General features: G+C 38.1%; 1 protein-coding gene across 5 annotated transcripts in view; it reads left to right on the forward strand.

Moving 5' to 3' along the window:
* RASSF8 (Ras association domain family member 8) overlaps positions 1-17,872 on the forward strand; it is a 124,824-nt gene that overhangs the window by 27,409 nt on the left and 79,543 nt on the right. For all 5 annotated transcript variants that reach the window (XM_055280323.2, XM_055280324.2, XM_063640295.1 and 2 more), the window contains exon 2: positions 10,153-10,246. The gene's annotated coding sequence lies outside the window, so the exon portion shown is untranslated. The remainder of the gene's footprint in view (positions 1-10,152; positions 10,247-17,872) is intronic.

The raw sequence follows: 17,872 nt of genomic DNA on the forward strand, positions 1-17,872 counted from the left end.
AAAAAGTCAAGGCGGATTAACACAGGCAATAAATCATTTATGCTGATCAGACCATTTTTGGAAAGTTGTTTTTAGTTTTGGGTGCCAAATTTTATGGACATTAACAAACTGGAATGTGTCCGGAGGAAAGCATCCAGGGTGATGATATAAACCACCACCCTGGTCTTGAGCCTTTCATTTTTCAGATGCAGATTCACACGCATTCTCACTATTGGTGGTTTTGACTTCCCCGGATCGGCCTGCTGGTGCTTAATGCAAACCTCGTTAACTCCCAGGGTACTGCACTTTTTGCTGCACCAATCAGAAATGAGTTCCAAGAAGTTCCACAAATGTTCTGTAATGTGATGGTTTGCTAAAGATTTTGTGTGTGTGTGTGGGAGGGAGGCATCTAATGCTGTAACTGTAGACCCTATGGCATGTTACTGTATTATACCCAAATTATAGCTCAAACAAAGGATCTTTCTTTGCTGGGATCAGACAAACCCTCTGCTGTTCACAGCGCCTGAAGGCATCACTAGATTCAGGTGGTATCCACCAAAGGGACATACATGAGGATAATGTAGTTTGGTGCCTTTCGGAGACTCAATCCTATGGTTTTCTGTCTATGGCAGTGCAGGGATCCAGTTTGTCTGGCCAGGGCCTTAGCTCTATGTAAACAAGGAGGGGTAGGCAGATGGCAGCATTTGTCTGGATAATAATTACTTGAGGTAAATGAGTAAATCAGCAATTATCGAGGATCTGCAATGTGCCAAGTGTCGTTAGGTGTTTTCTCATAAAAATATTCCACTTCATAGGGAAGGAAGTGGTCTTATCCCCATCTTACAGATGTGGAATTTAGGGAGGGGTCGCCAAAATTAATATCTGGGGGAGAGAAAAAGGGCAGGAGAGAAAGCTTTCAGCAGTGCAGTGCTAGGGCCATGGAGTCCTGGCTAAAGGCAGTGTGTGGTGTGGTTAGGAGCACAGATTGCAGCAGACAGGGCTGGATTCGTATGCGGACTGTCATTTACTAGCAGGGACACCTGGGACATATGTTCTTTAACTACCTGTGCCTCTTGTATCATCAGAAAATAAGGAAAACCCCTATTTCATGAGATTATTAAGATAATTAAATGAATTAACATACATAAAGTACTTTGAGCAGTGGCTTGGCACATAGGGCTATAAAAGTGAAGTGTTTGGTGAAGTTTTTTTCTATGCTGGCTTGTAGCAAGTGATTCTCTTGGTCTCTGTGACCCTGTAGCAGAGTCTGTCAGTCTTAAAGGGGTGAGATTTTTGTATACAGTCGAGTTTCCCAGCATGCCAAGTTGGGTTCAGATATACCCAGAGGATAGGCATGGCCTTGATTTACATTCATTAGCTCTTCTTCCTCCAGGATCCTGCACTTCACAGGGCTATAGAAACCTGCCAATGGACAGTTTTTAAAAGACACACCAGGTGTACTTATTCCCAAGAACTTGCTCTGCAGATGAGGAAACTGAAGCTCAGGGAGGTTATGACTGTCCCAAGTTCACATTGACAGCAGAGCTAAGATTAGAATGTTTGCTGTTATCTGTGTTACCTCTAGAATGTACGGAGGAGAAGGGCAGTTTTCTCTTTGAAGCCTTAATTTCATACAAGGTGGATGACCTTACATATCTTGGTCCACTGGACTATCAGGACTTGTAGGTTCTCTGTGCCATTTTGGGGCCTATGATGTGCAGGCTGCTGCCAGCTTTCAAGCCCCCCAAGGGCAGCTTACTTCTTCATAGAGCACCTCTTTCAGCTGCTCCTCTTAACCCAGTTTCCCTCTAAATTGTGTAGGGACTAGACATTCATTGACTCCTTCCATGTGTTTCTTGTAGTCTCACCTATTCTTTCCAGTGGCCATTGGCTTCTCATAACCCTGACAAGGCTCCTAGTTACTTACTGCTGCCTCTCTTCTTTTGCTGCTTCTTCTCTTTGCTTTAATTTCCTTTCTTTATCCACTTCTCCCCTCTTACGGATTCGTACACACTGTCAGTTATGATTACTACCATTTTTTTTGTAACTTGGGGCAGGATTGAACTACCTTTTTTTTTTTTTTTTTTTTTTTTTTTTTTTTTTTTTTTTGCGACAGGGTTTCGCTCATCGCCCAGGCTGGAGTGCAATGGTGCAATCTCAGCTCACCACAACCTCGCCTCCCGGGTTCAAGTGATTCTCCTGCCTCAGCCTCCTGATAGCTGGGATTATAGGCATGTGCCACCATGCCCAGCTAATTTTGTATTTTTAGTAGAGACGAGGTTTCTCCATGTTGGTCAGGCTGGTCGTGAACTCCCAACCTCAGGTGATCCACCTGCCTTGGCCTCCCAAAGTGCTGGGATTACAGGCATGAGCCACCGCGCCTGGCTCAGGATCGAACTCTTGACTTTTGGAGCCGTTGCTAGGCAGTAAGTGCTCATGATGTGAACTCACCAAAATCCACAGTACATCTTGTGAGCTATGCAGTCATGCCTCTTAGCTTTCTTTTGACTAGCCTGGAGCCAAATTGAACGTTATTAACACAGCATTACAGCCAATATATGCTTTCATCAAGAGGAGAGTATATACCAAAATTGAGCCAAAAACTGGGATGCTGTAATTCCATACTAAGGCAGGAAATGATAAGGTTTCAGAAACAGGTAAAGTATAATCTGTACAAGTGCCCGGTTTAAGTGGTGTTTAAACCTAAAGATAATTTTTCTTCAACTTGAAGTGGCTTTATTGTTTATGCTTTTCTTTGAACTGAAATAAGGACAATATTCAGAATTAACATATATTATGCAACAGCTCAATTTAGGAAATTAAATAGTTGTTTAAAACATACTTGAACATGCCAACACATTGTATTCATTTTCTATCCAACAGTAGAATATTATTCACTTTCTATATTTTTTGCCTTTTAAAATATATGCTAAAAATTTCTACCAGCTCTTGTATTAAAAAGAGAATGAAGGTCATTGTTGCTTGAAATTAATTTCTGTTTTTTATTATTTATTTATTTTTTTGAGACAGAATCTCACTCTGTCGCCTAGGCTGGAGTGCAGTGGCGTGATCTCAGCTTACTGCAACCTCCGCCTCCCGGGTTCAAGTGATTCTCCTGCCTCAGCCTCCTGAGTAGCTGGGACTACAGGTATGCGGCACCATGCCTGGCTAATTTTTTTTTGTATTTTTAGTAGAGACAAGGTTTCACCATGCTGGCCAGGCTGGTCTCAAACTCCTGACCTCGTGATCCGCCTGCCTCAGCCTCCCAAAGTGCTGGGATTACAGGCGTGAGCCACTGTGCCTGGTCAAAATTAATGTTATTTTTTTAAAAATGAATTTCTCCCTAGCATTTGAGCTTACTTTTTTTAGTAGGCTCTTTTTAAAATAAGTTTTTTTTGAGACCATAAAGGGAACAAAATTGGAAAAAAGTATAAAACATCCATGCAGACAGCCTTCAACTCAAAACTGTCAGGTCTTTAAAAGCAATCTTGGAACTTTTCTTGTTGTCTGGTAGCAGTACTATTGAACAGATGGTTAATTCACACAATAAGCTGGATAATCAAATCCGATGAGCTAAAATGGGGTTAACTAGAGCAATCGGTAATATTTAGAAAAATTTCCAGGGTGATTGGGGAATGGTGACTGCAATCATTATTTGGGATTCGTTTCTGTTAGTACAAAAATAGAACTTAAAGTCACAATTTGTTTTAATAAAATTTTTTTTCTTTCATTTAGAAAATAGCCCTCTCCCCCACGACTAAACAATCATTTCTTGTAGGGGAGAAAAAGAGAGATTTGTATCAGCCACCTGCACGGCCAGTCCAGGAAATAGTATGTGAAATTCCTGCTTTATCAGGAACCCCTGCTGGCCTTCCTCTGGTCCTCATTTATTGAGTTTGCCAGATCCTGTGCTAGGTAGTGGGACCATAAAGAAGAAATAGGATGGGATTCCATGGTACAGTAGGAAAATGGGTCTAAACAAGTAACACAAAACAGTATGGAAACCTCCCAAGAATTCCTGTAGTATGTTTAGGGAAACTATCTCCTGGAGGGTGGTTCACAACATCTGTTTAATTACCTTTGTAATTTTCTTCACTTAATTTAAAAACTAGTTAGCTTTTTTTAATTTTTCTTGATTTTAGAAAGCATCTCTGAGGGGTATGCCTATCTTGCCGGAATTCTGCAAACTCACTGTGCCTCCAACAGAGCCTTGTACTTACCAAGCGGTAGTAAAGACCAATTTACGGTGTCTCCTTTGCAGAATGATTCTACTTGTCTGTTCTTCAGGTTTCTTTCCCTCCCAACATTTCTGCCTGTCAGAATGTTTTCTCTTAAGACTAAGGCCCAACCATATGTTTTCTCATAATCACTGGGTTACACCCACAGCCATACTGTTCTTTTCTCGGGTCTTCCTTGATGTAAACCTTTAATGTGTCCTGATTTCATATTTTCTGATGTGTGTTCTATAGTAAAACACACTTTCTACTACTAATGTGGTTTATATTTGTCTTATAATCTATAGGCATTTAACAGTAGCTTTCTTACTTTCCCCCCCACCCCTCTCTTTCTTTCTGATTCAAATTGGAATAATAGAAGACACCTAACTAATATGATGAATACTAATCAAAACTCCAAAGTTGGTTTTCTGAAAAAAAGCCCTCTGTTGTGTGAGATATTGAAGCATTATCCAGGAGAAGAAGACTTTATTCAAATAGTCATCTTAAAGCTTGTCTACTAAAGTTGATGAAATTCGTTTTCTAAACTGGTTTAAACAAAAATGATTACTTAGCTATTTAAAAAATAGTTGATCATATCTCTTTCTTGTCTTATCCCTTCTCCTCTGCCACTCTTCTGATTTCTTTCATAACATTTAATAACAAATCATAAGACTAACAAGGATGCATTTCAATTCCTTATGGTTTATGGATCAGTTTATTAGGTCAAGGGTGGGGTGGGGCATGGGGGTGGGAGGAAGTACAGTAGAGAGTACGAACATTTGCTAAGAGCAGCATGGGATAGGTGAACTTACCCAATATGGGAGTCTGGCAGAAGTTTTAAAATCAAGTACATCTGAGTTCAAATCAGGGCTCCACCGTTTACTAGCCATCTGAACCTGGGAAGGTACTAAATCTGAAATCTTAGTTTCTTCATGGGCAAAATGGAGACTGTAGGATTGACCTTCACAAAGTTGTGAACAGTGTCTGAACTGGGCAGAGTGGTGCCTGGGACTTTTTTGTTGAGTGCCTATTATTACTTTTTAAAGCCAGGAACTGCATCCTGATCAAGTCACCTGATCTTAACCTCAACTTTATATAACCTGTATAATGGGAATATTGATATATTAATGTGAAAAAAGTAAAAAAAGTTACAGCCATATATAAGCATAAGGGGCTTATTTCATGAAGGCTTCTTGGATATCCACCAGCCATTAGTGATTTCTCTTGTATGAACTCTGCTGTAGCTTTTTTCCAAGTCCCTTTGGTGTTTATCAAACATTTATTTGATACTATTGTTACTAGGTATTAGTTACATTTCACAAATATTGTAGTTAGTGGAATGAAACCCATATCTTCATCTTTGTAATCCCTGTGGTATTTTAAATATGATAAGAGCTTAGTAAAGGTTTATTATATAAATAATTAATTTTGGTATTACCGTTGCTGTCTGCTTTGCAAACTAATACAGCTTAATAGCATCATAATGGATTTATTTCCACAGAATATCTACCTTATTGTTTCTGTGCTCATCTTATTAACATTTCATATGGACTATGTAAAACCTAAGATACCTTCCTTACTAACATTGTGTATTGCTTCTAGCAAAACTGAATTATATTTGGAGATGTATGTCTTTGTATTTTGATGACAAGGTGAAAAAACCACCTTGAATGTTCCCACTCTTTTATTAGACAACAAAAATTTAGGAGTAGTTTAGAATTCTGTAATATTTACAGTTTATTTTGTGGATACACAGGGATCTCACTTATGAAGATGTGCTATTATTTGTAGTTGAATATTTAGAATTTCAAATGGGTTTTCTCTTTTCAATAAAAAGAAATGTGCTTAAAAAAATACACACACACACAGAAAAACATTTTGGGGATCTTGGAGCCACAGAGTAGAGAGCAGCTGGTTTCCTCCAAAACTTTTAGACTTTTTATCTGATCTATAATACGTAAATAACCAGAACAACAAACTCTTCTCATTTTTACAGTAATAGAAATGTCAGTATTGTCTATTGATTGTCTCTCCTGGTGGGCCTAGTTTGGAGGAAGGGAGCACACCCAACAATTAATCAGCTGTCATTAAAAGACATATACAAGGAAATGAAGGGTTTGCATTCTTCTGTTGTTTAAAAAAAAAAAAGGCAGAGCCTCTTGGAAACTGGAATTTATTTTGCTCTTAAGTTATTCTTGAGCATTCTATTTTGCTTGTGTTCAGTGTTTAGGAATTGCAATAACCTGATATTGTGTTAACATCAGTAACTTCTATTTGCATTGCTATAAACTATTTAATTTAAATAAATTACTTATTACTGCATAACAAGTTGCCCCATGCCTAGAGACCTAACTTTTTTTTCTTTTTTAAGACTCTCACCTAGTTTCTTTGGATCAGGGATCCAGGAATGGCTTGGGTGAATGGTTTTGATTCTGGATCTTTAATAAGGTTGCAACTAAGGTGTCAGTCCATTTTGTACATAGTCTACCTGAAGGTTTGATTGGGGCTGGAAAATCCACTTCCAAGGTGGTTCACTCACATGCCTCGCAAATTTGCTTTGGTTGTTGGCAGGAGGCCTCAGCTCCTCACCATGTGAACCTCTCCGTAGGGCTGCTTGAATGTCTGTCTTATATCAGGACAAGTGATCAAAGAGAGCAAGATGGAAGCTACCATGTCTTTATGACATCATTCCACAGTATCCTGTTGGCTGTACAGGTTACCTCTGTTCATTGTAGGAGAAGAATACACAAGGGTATGAAAACCACTGGGGGCCATTGTGGAGGCTAGCTACCAAAATAAAAGAATGCTTAATCTTTAGCACATTTTTATAAGTGTCCAATTAATGTTTGAATCACCTTAAGTTTTGCCAAAAATAGTATTATTGGTGGCGCTTCCCCGATTTTTATCTTCTCCTTTTCCCCACAATTACATGTTGGTGTTCATTGATTTATGGTCATTTCAAATACTTGTATAATAGATACCTGTTTTTCAGACATGTGGTAATAGGAGTATTATATCTAGGTAAAAGGAATCATTTAGGTAAGCAGGACTTTCACCGAGAATAAGCTCAGAACCACTGTTCAATCTGCTGCCATTCTGTAAAACCTTCTGAATTCATCAAGCCTTCAGCAGACATTTATCGAGCACCACTTATGTGCTAGGGATTGTGAATGCAGGTGTCAGTGCAAAGTGTCTCTGCCCTCAGGAAGAGGCAAACATTTCTAACAGTTGTTGAAGATCATGGGCTCTGAAGTCAATTTGCTTGAGTTCAGTTCTTGCCTCTCCTGTTTAGCTGTATGACCCTGGGCCAGTTATTTAACCTTTCGATTCTTTTCTAATTATTCCCTTATTACAGATTACCTGCCTCACAGGGTTGTTGTGAGGATTCGACGAACAGTACCAGTGAGTACTAAGTGTCAGCCACTTGAGAATACCTGGAGTGACTAGTTTTGATAAGGGGAGTTTCCAGGGAGTGATGAGATCATATTTGAGTGGAATCTTGGAGAGTGAGTTGGAGTTTGGCCAGCACAAAAATTTGGTAAGGCCTGCACCTGTGATGCCAACTTGAAGGAGAGGCAGGGAAACTGAAGTGGGATGAGGCCATGCATGCCACGTGGTAGCTTCAGGGGAGGTACTGGAGGTGGGCCTGGACAGCCGCAGGAAGGGATGCGAAGGGGCTCGTGGAAAAAATGCAGTGCATGCAGTTTCCTGAGACCATCTTCACTTAAGCCTCTTGTTTCTCATTGCCTTCCTAGGTACTCCCACACCTGCCAGAGCACATGTTTGTATTTGTGGTTAGGAACATTTTGTCACTGCAGTTACTTTTGACAAAAGAAGGTTGAACTTTTTTGTGGAGACTTTCAAAAGCAGTAGGATGATAGGATTGGATCTTTTGGTTTGTTAGTTTTTGTAAAGTGACCTGGTGAAGAATGAACAATGGATTGAGTAGTTAGGAGGTTGTAGGAATCGATGGGGAGCTGGGGAAGGGGGGCGGGTTCACAAGAGCCCAAGCCCTGACTTTTGTCAAGCTTGGCATTTCCCAGAGACATCCTGAGCACATTACATTCCCAGGGTACCCACAGAACTGCCCCCGCTGCCTGCATCGCTCATCTCATCTCATAGTGAATTTTGCAATTATAAAAGTCTAAGAAGGAGAGATTTTAATCTCTGCATGTATGTTAGTGTCAGTTTGAATTACATATGGGAGAATAAGCACCATAATCTTTTTGGCCTTTCAATCTCTGGCTCTAGTGACAACCTTATTTTATGGACAAAGAAGATAACAATTATGTCAGTTTTAGAAACTCATTCTCAGCTATCCACTTCCCACTCTTAAAAGTTTTTCTTGAAAGCACAACTAAAAAGAGAGATGAGGCTTTACTGAAGAAAAGTTGGTTAGGAAGAGATTTTGATTTAGGTAAATAAGAATACTTTTGGAAACCAGCCTAGACTTCAGACAGCTCCCAGGCCCAAGGATGGGAATGAGGGTAGTTGTTAGTCTATTTAGCTTCTTCTCACTTGGTTTTGAATTTGCTACCCAGTCGTCTTTCCCAGCAGGGTTGACCCTTCATTGCTTTTTGGATGGCACCCTCCACAGACAGGCTCGTTTGCCAAGTCCTGTTACCCTCAGATGTGTACATTTCTTTTATCTTTAGGAGGTAGGTAGGTCTATTTGAAGCCAGAAGACTCTAACCCAACATCTGGTATAAGAAGATGCAGTAGAAATTCTGTGTATCCAGCTAGCTTAAATGTATGTATTTTTATTAGAAAAAAATTAATGTGACTGCTACTTTCTTTTTAAGATTTGGAAGTGGGCACTAGTGCACCTTTTTGTTACAACTGTAACACTATGTAAAAAATAATCAGGAAGCCATTGGCATTTTTATAACAACTGTTAAGTTATATGAAGTGTGAGTGTAGTAACCAGCTTTGGAGACAAAGTCTTCATTCAGGGCTATAGCAGCTGTGCAGCAAGAGCCCAGCTATGAAAGGGGAAACTTTGGACTAACTTTCCCCTTCCTCAGTGGTGTTTGAAATGTGTTTATTTTCTTACATTTGCATCAGATCTGGGGTCTGCCAGTTCTTTCTTCTTATGCTCTAATTTGATATTTCATATTATTTCATGACTAAGAAATTTAAGGATTTTAACATTTGGTGGCGGTATTTTCTGTTCATAATAAAAGTAGTTTGATGTCTGGATAGATTTAAAAAAATGGTTGATGGAAGCTGGTCTTGTTGCTAAAGTAAATCTTTCTATAAATAAACGCAGAAACATCTGTGAAGGGCATAGTCTGAATGTGGCAGACATATGAATTGCGTCAATTCCCATCTTGTGGCCAAGATTTCTTCCTTGGGCTTTCTTTATAGCTAATGTTGTGGTAAAGTTTCACATTCTCACAGCATTAGGCAATAAAATGGTCAAAAGAAATGGTGCCAAGTTACCCTCTTTCTTAGGTTAGTCAGTAGTAGGAATTTGTACTTACCAAGGAAAAGTGCCGTGTATTTTTGTTTTTATTTTTTAGGACTGAAGACCTGAGAGGTCTCCTTCAACTTCAATTTTAGCCCTGGCTTTAAGCAATTTTCCAAATGTAAAACTGCTTTCAAGAAATTAGTGTGGTGTCACAGGGAGCTGGGGTCAGTAAAAAAGAAGACACAAAGTCTCTCCTAGAACTCCATAGGCCCATCAAATGACCTTTTATAGAAACAACTGCAGTTCCTTTTTCAAAAGCACAAAAATGCTAATTGAAACCAAACCAAACAAACCCACCCCACAAGGACTGCAATTCAAATGGCTAAGGGGGAAGACCGGGAACAGGGGAGGAAAATTCTTGGGAAAATTATTTGAAGCCATACGCTTGTATTTTGCTCTTTGGTGATTGCATGTTAAAATGGAATGATTTAGTATTTTTAAGATAAAAATTAGCCAGGACTGTAAGAACCCTATGTACCTTTGCAGGTGCCTGTGTAGATCCTCCTAGAATACCTGTGTGGTGCTGTCCTTCCTCAAGACTACCTCGTTCTCACTGGCTGGGAGACTCCTGCCTGCTGAGGTGAGTGGTGCTGAGGTGTACTCCTTACATGTGTTATATCCTAGAAGAGTGGCACTTTCAATGACTTTTAAAAAAACCTTTCAAAGTTTTGGGAGACTTTTATAGATCATGTTCATTCATAAACTCTTAAGAATCATCATTTGTAAGACATTTATTTAGAGAAGGACTAAGTATAGTTGGTGATAGTATCTGTTGCCACTGCAGTATAATTCCTAGGTCCAAATTTGGGTCGACACTAAAAGCATCATAAAATACGCCTTAGGTTTCAAGTTTGGAGTCTGAGGCAAAATATTTCAAAGCTGTGTGTCACCACTCTTGGGCTTTCTGCGCACTATTCTACTAATGCTATAAATTGGCAACATCTTTTAAAGCAGAGAAGTATTTCTAATAATGAAAGACTAGAAAATCTTGATGGCTAACTAGTTTTTCAGACTTTTCTCTATAATAGTCTTGGTAAGTTTGGAAAATCCTTTAGCTTGTGTTTCCATTTTTTAAGTAATGTCTGTTATTGGCTTCATTAAGTCAAGGGAGGCATAAAAATCTCCTTAGGTGAGGACATTCAACCAAATTACATCTCAGTTTTAGTATGCTTGCTGTATGTCATCTCTTGTCTCTTGAGCATTTAAATGACTTATTGGTCCCAGGAGGGAAAATAATTTGACCTTGTTTGTAGTAGGTAAATCACTTATGAATAAATTGTTCACACTTTACAGGTGAATAAACTCTGTAAGGGCACCAGCCAGCGTGCTGTCTCATAAATTCCTTAATCTCTCATTTGCAAAAGTTATGTGTGTGCATTTTTAACTAGATGCTGGATCTTGAAGGTCTCACATAAACTGATTTCCCCCTGAAATAAAAAACTTTAACTTCACAGCCTTCTAATAATTGCTAGATTATATGGAGAGACTGGACTCCTAAAACCACAAATCCACATCCTCACCAGTTTAGTTGCCTTTTTGTAGACCCTGGTATGTTGCTTACAGCATTAGCAAAAACCATGACTGGAAGGCTGCAAATGTTGAGAGTCAAAAGATAGCCTGATTCTAATAAGACAATTTTGTTATATCCACGTGAGAGTCAAAAAGGCCTATTCAGACCTTATTTTTAAGGCCTTGCCATTTGTAATGTGGCCTAAAAAGGAAAAGCATAAGAAAAAAGAAATGTACTATGTAGTACAGTTGACTAAAGTTCTCTCTGATTGTCACTTAAATTTTAGTTTTGGCTACCATTATTGATGAAGCTGTGCTATAAAGCTTTCTTTTATACATTAATTATTTTTTATTAAGGAGGATCTATGTGTAAGTTATGCCAAGAGGAACTGTGGTTGAGGCTGAATGTTTGGGGATTTTGTGTATTTGGGTTTGAACATTTTAGTTGTTTTGTTTCTCTGGATCACTAGTAGTTATCCACTAATACAGGTGGGGATTGTATGAGTTGCTTGGAGTTTGCTGCTGAAGAGTTTTCATTTTTTGCGGTTTCTTCTCAAACATTCAATATTCTCTAGGTCAGCAGCCTTTAATTTTGATCCTTGACTTACAGTACAGAGAGACTCCTTTAGCTTACTGCTTTGTTTCCCTTTTTTGAATGAGGTGTTATTTAAAAAGGTTTTAAATAAATGAAGGGTCTACCTAGCATTGAGGTATATCTGTACCTAAAACTTAGAAAACCTGTTTGCCTCTGTTGGCTACTGAACCCAGTTTACAAGAGAGGGACTTCCCTAAACCTTTCTGAATGAAACATCCAGTTCTAGTCATGTTAACTTTGATGGTCAGCAAAACCAGCTTTGAAGTCTCAGTATTGCTACACTGTAAAACTATCTTAATTTTTTTTCATGGAACTACTTAAAAATTTTAATTTCTTGCAATCAGAATATCTTTCTACTAAATCACATTTTTTTCCCTATAATGATGCAGTTTCTCTTGGCCATTTTTCTTTTAGAGCATGTGATATTAGAGAATAATTTACAGTTTATCACGAGATACCTTTGTTAGGCTGTGTGAAAAGAAACTTTAAAGTTTCTTTCATATTTTGTGTAAAAGGACAGACTGGGTAAAACAATAAATTTTACAGATTACTTATTTGCTTCTCTTTCTGTTCTAGATAGGACTGTAATCTTCCCTCATCCCCCCTTTCTAGTACCTTCCCATAAAATGCGTTAGTGAAAGGAAAATAATGATAAACAGGACTTAGTTCTGTAATAGTTCAAAACTGCCTTCCAAGTAATTTTCCATAGTTTCTGGAATGAAACGTATGGCAGTAATGTACTATGCCTCTGGTAATGGAAAGTAGTTTAAAAATACTCTCAATATTTTATGTTTTAAAGGGTGTGTGTATGTGTGTGTGTGTGAGTGTATGTGTTTTCAGGTTTTTCTACCCCATGTAGATTTAATGGAATTATTTTTATATGCTTATACCTGTTTTTACGGGTTTAGATAGGGGCATTTTTGAATAAAACTTGTAACGAGGTGTTTATTGTTAAAGATAATTTGTGCATGCAAGTTTTAGAAGGCTTGAAATGATCTTGCAGAGAAAACTACTTGGTAGGAGGGGGGTGACATTTTCTGTAATTTAAGTTGTCATAGTAACCTGCATCAAGACGCATACTTGGAATCCAGGCCTGAAGAATTTCAGTGACAATAAACATTCCAATTGCATTCATCATCCTTTTTTTGGCCAAGAAAGGAGCCATCCATTGTGACCTAATTATTTTATTTCTGTTTTTAGAAGATGAGTAACAATTTGCATGTTTCAGTGCTTTGAAACTTCCCTAGTAGAATAAAAATGAAAAAAGTTCAGCTGTTTATATTTGAGATTGACATTTTCTGATAATGTATCGCAAACTAGTTATTTCAGATTTTGAGACAGGTTTGGTGTGATGATTACTTAATGAAATACGAAAGAAACAGGATTTGATACTGACTGAAGAAATTGCCATATCCATTGGTTAACATGGAAGTCTAATATTAAGAATATTGGAATTTGGTTTTCATGAAGCTCTGACTTGAGAATGTTATGACTTCCCTATTATCAGTTTGCTAATATTTTTATTTGATGGCATTTTGTACTGCAGTCTTAATTGGGTACAAATGTATTTTAGTAAAAAGGATGAGGCATCATTTTTATTAGTGGAGTCAGCTTACTTTAAGAAATTTGTATCAGGACATCATTTTTAGATATCTTTTGCAAAGGACTGTAGAATATTGTTTCTGAAGATAAAGCTTTTTTTTTTTTTTCTTTTTTTTGAGATGGAGTTTCACTCTTGTTGCCCAGGCTTGAGCGCAATGGCGTGATCTCGGCTCACTGCAACCTCCACCTCCTGGGTTCAAGCGATTTTCCTGCCTCAGCCTCTGGAGTAGCTGGGATTACAGGCGTGCACCACCACTCCTGGCTAATTTTGTATTTTTATTAGAGACGGGTTTACACCATGTTGGCCAGGATGGTCTCGATCTCTTGACCTCGTGATCTGCCTGCCTCAGCCTCTCAAAGTGCTGGGATTACAGGCGTGAGCCACTGCACCTGGCAAGAAAGCTTTTCTTAAGGTTTGATTCTCTCTTGCCTTCTGGAAGATATTGAATGCTAGCTAAGATTATTTGAAGTTAAAAATTCTCAAACAAAGAACACTAGGAGAAATAAGGTGATAAGAGTGAGTATGTACGGGCATGTATGTGTGTCCATTCATTAAAGGAAACTTGGAAAATAAATAGGGAGCGTTCATGGCTAGTGTAATTAATAAAAAAACAAAATCAGAAATCTGTTTACCGGGAAAATGTGAAGGAAAATAACATCACTCCTCTCAATGTTTAGAGATATTTACTGTTAATATTTTATGGGAAGTATCTATAATTTTGTAAACAACATTGAGATCAAGCTCAGCCAAAATACTAAAACGGTGAATTTGACCTAAAATTGTATTAGAATTTGTAACATACTTGGTGTTATCAGTAGTGTCTAAAATAGCACTGATGGGCCAGGCATGGTGGCTCACACCTGTAATCCCAGCATTTTGGGAGGCTGAGGCAGGAGGATCACTTGAGTTCAGGAGTTCAAGACCCTGTCTCTACAAAAAAATTTTTAAAAATCAGCTGGGCACAGTATTGCAACCTGTAGTTCCAGCTACTCTGGAGGCTGAGGTGGGAGGATTACACCACTGCACTCCACCCTGGGTAACAGAGAGTACTGTTGAAAAGGAGACTAAAAATTATTTGCAGATAATAAAAAGTTCCCAAGGCAATCAACTAAAATGGAGTTTAGTAGGGTTCCACTATAAATCATGTAAATATCATGATCTTTTGTGTATGATAATAATAACCAGTTTAAAAATATGAGGAAAAAAGCCCATTCATAATAGCAACAAAAAATATGCCAGGGATTAAACTTGGTAAGAAATGCAATTGGCCTGTAGAAAGGAAACCAGTAAACTTTGCTCTGAAGATGATGAGGAGACTCATGTTTCTGGATAGGAAGACAATTCTTTAGTTAGTTTTAATATTTTATATTGATTTGTAAGTTGAATATAACTCCAAGCAAAATCTCAGGAATTCCTCATAGATCAGTGATTCTGAATTATTTTACATTTTTATAGAATAAATAAGAGCCAAGAAATGTTTATACGGTAAAGAAGAATAATGAAGGGAAAGTTGTAATGCTAGATATTAATTTGAAAATGGTATGATGTTGATAAAATAGACAAATATTTGGAGCAGAATGGAAAGCTCAGAAGAATGTTGTATTGATAAAAGTGCCACTGCAAATAATGAATGTAAAAATGTAGTAATGCATATGCTAGAAAAGAGTGTATATGAATAGCTATCTTGGGCTTGGGAGAAAGAAGGTACTAAAACATAGAAGCAAATGTTAAAACAGAGCAATTCCTATGTGTAATGATATTAAAAATTAAAATAATTTAATTTTGCTTATATCATGTCACAAAAAGGCAGTTACCTGGGGAAAATATTCAAGTCATGTATTCAAATTTTTTTCTTTCTGTAATAGGTCATTACATTATTAATATATAATTACATTGGTAATATACAGTCATCTGTCACTTAACAGGAATACACATTGAGAAATGTGTCTAGCTGATTGTTGTTGGGTTGTGAACATTATAGAGTGTACTTCTACAAACCTAGATGGTATAGCCTCCTACACACCCAGGCTATATGATAACCCATGGCTCCTAGGCCACAAACCTTTATAGCATGTGACTGTACTGAATACTCTAGGCAATTGTAATACAGTGGTAGATATTTGTATATCTAAACATAGAAAAGGTATGGTATTGAAATACTGTATAAAAGATTTTAAAGTGGTACACCTGTATGGGGTATTGCCTAGAATGGAGCTTGCAGGTCTGGAAGTTGCTGTGAGTGAGGCAGTGAGTGTTTAGTGAATGTGAGGGCCTAGGACATTATTGCACTCTTCTGTAAACTTTGTAAACACTGTGTGCTTAAGTTGCACATTTATTTTAAAATTTCCTTTTTTTTGAGACTAGGGTCTCTGTCACCCAGGCTGGAGTGCAGTGGCATTGTCAGCTCACTGAAGCCTTGACCTCCTGGGCTCAAGTGATCCTCCAGCTTCAGCCTATCGAGTAGCTGGGACTGCAAGTGCATTTCACCACACCCAGCTAATTTTTAATTTTTTAAAAGTGCATTCCATCATACCCAGCTAATTTTTAATTTTTTTTTTTTTTTTTTTTTTTGTAGAAACAAGGTCTCACTATGTTGCCAGGCTGGAGCTGAACTCCTGGGCTCAAGCAATCCAACCACCTCAGCCTCTGAAATAGGTGGGATTACAGGCCTATTTTTAAGTTTTAAAAATTAAAAATTTTTATCCACTGTGCTTTAACTATTAACAATTTTTATTCTTCAATATGAAATTAACCTTAGCTTACTATATAACTTTTTTACTTTATGGACTTTTAAATTTTAACTTTTTGATTCTTTTGTGATAACACTTAGCTTAAAATGCAAATACATTGTACAGCTGTGCAAATATGTTTTTATATTCCTATTCTGTAAGCTTTTTTCTATTTTTCAAATTATTTATTTTCAAACTTTTTTGTTAAAAACTAAGACGTAAACTCACATTTTAGCCTAGGCGTACACAGGGTCGAGATTACCAATATCACTTTTCACCTCCACATCTTGTCGTACTAGAAGGTCTTCAGGGGCTATAACATACATAGAACTGTCATCTCCTATGATAACAGTGCCTTCTACTGGAATACCTCCTGAAGGACCTGCCTGAGGCTGTTTTACAGTTAACTTAAAAAAAAAAAAGTAGGACTACCCTCTAAAGTATGGATTAAGAGTATAGTAAATACACAAACTGGTAACGTAGTCATTTATTATCATTTTCAAATATTATGCATTGTACATAATCGTAAGTGCTGTTTCTAAGACTGGCAGTGCAATGAGTTTGCTTACACCAGCATCAGCACAGACACTTGAGTAGTGAATGTATTGTGCTACAATGCTATGATGGCTATGCCGTCACTAGGCCAATAGGAATTTCTTCAGATCCAGTGTAATCTAATGGGACTATATGTGGTCCATCGTTGACAAAAACATTGTTATGCAGCACATGACTGTATGGCATAGTATATAATTACAATATATAACAAATAGAGTTGGTCGGGCACAGTGGCTCATGTCTGTAATCCCAGCACTTTGGGAGGCCAAGGCAGGTGGATCACCTGAGGTTAGCAGTTTGAGACCAGCCTGGCCAATATGGCAAAACCCTGTCTCTACTAAAAATACAAAAATTAGCCAGGCTTGGTGGCAGGTGCCTATAATCCCAGCTAATCAAGAGGCTGAGGCAGGAGAATCGCTTGAACCCAGAGGGTGGAGGGTGCAGTGAGCCAAGATTGCATCACTGCACTCCAGCCTGGGTGAAAGAGCAAAACTCCATCTCAAAAACAAACAAAAACAAATAGAGTTAATACCCATATTATATAAAAAATTATTGGCCAGGCACAGTGGCTTATGCCTGTAATCCCAGCACTTTGGGAGGCCAAGGCGGGCAGATCACCAGGTCAGGAGTTTGAGACCAGCCTGACCAACATGGTGAAACCCCGTCCTACTAAAAATAGAAAAAAATTAGTCAAGCGTGGTGGTGCACACCTGTAATTTCAGCTACTCAGGCGGCTGAGGCAGGAGAATCACTTGAACCTGGGAGGCAGAGGTTGCAGTGAGCAGAGATCATGCTTGATCTCTTGGATGTCTTTTATTTCTTTCTCTTGCCTTATTTCTTTGGCTAGGACCTCCAGTGCTATGTTGAATAGGAGTGGTGAAAGTAGGCATCCTTGTCTTGTTCCAGTTTTTGGAGGAAATGCTTTCAGTTTTCCTCATTTAGTATGATATTAGCTGTGGGCTTATAGTACATGATGTTTATTATTTTAGCACATTGTATTATTGAAGATTCAAAAACATATACATGACACACATATAAATAACCTATACATAAATGTAACTCATTCATCTAGAGTTGATTTTTATATATGGTGACAGGGATCCAGTTTCATTCATCTACATTCAGCTATTTAATTTCCCAGCACCATCTATTGAAGAGGGTGTCTTTTCCTCATGTATGGTATGTTCCTTCTGTGCCTAGTTTGTTGAGTGTTTT

The sequence above is a fragment of the Symphalangus syndactylus genome, chromosome 5, assembly GCF_028878055.3.
Source record: "Symphalangus syndactylus isolate Jambi chromosome 5, NHGRI_mSymSyn1-v2.1_pri, whole genome shotgun sequence".
Lineage (NCBI taxonomy): Eukaryota > Metazoa > Chordata > Mammalia > Primates > Hylobatidae > Symphalangus > Symphalangus syndactylus.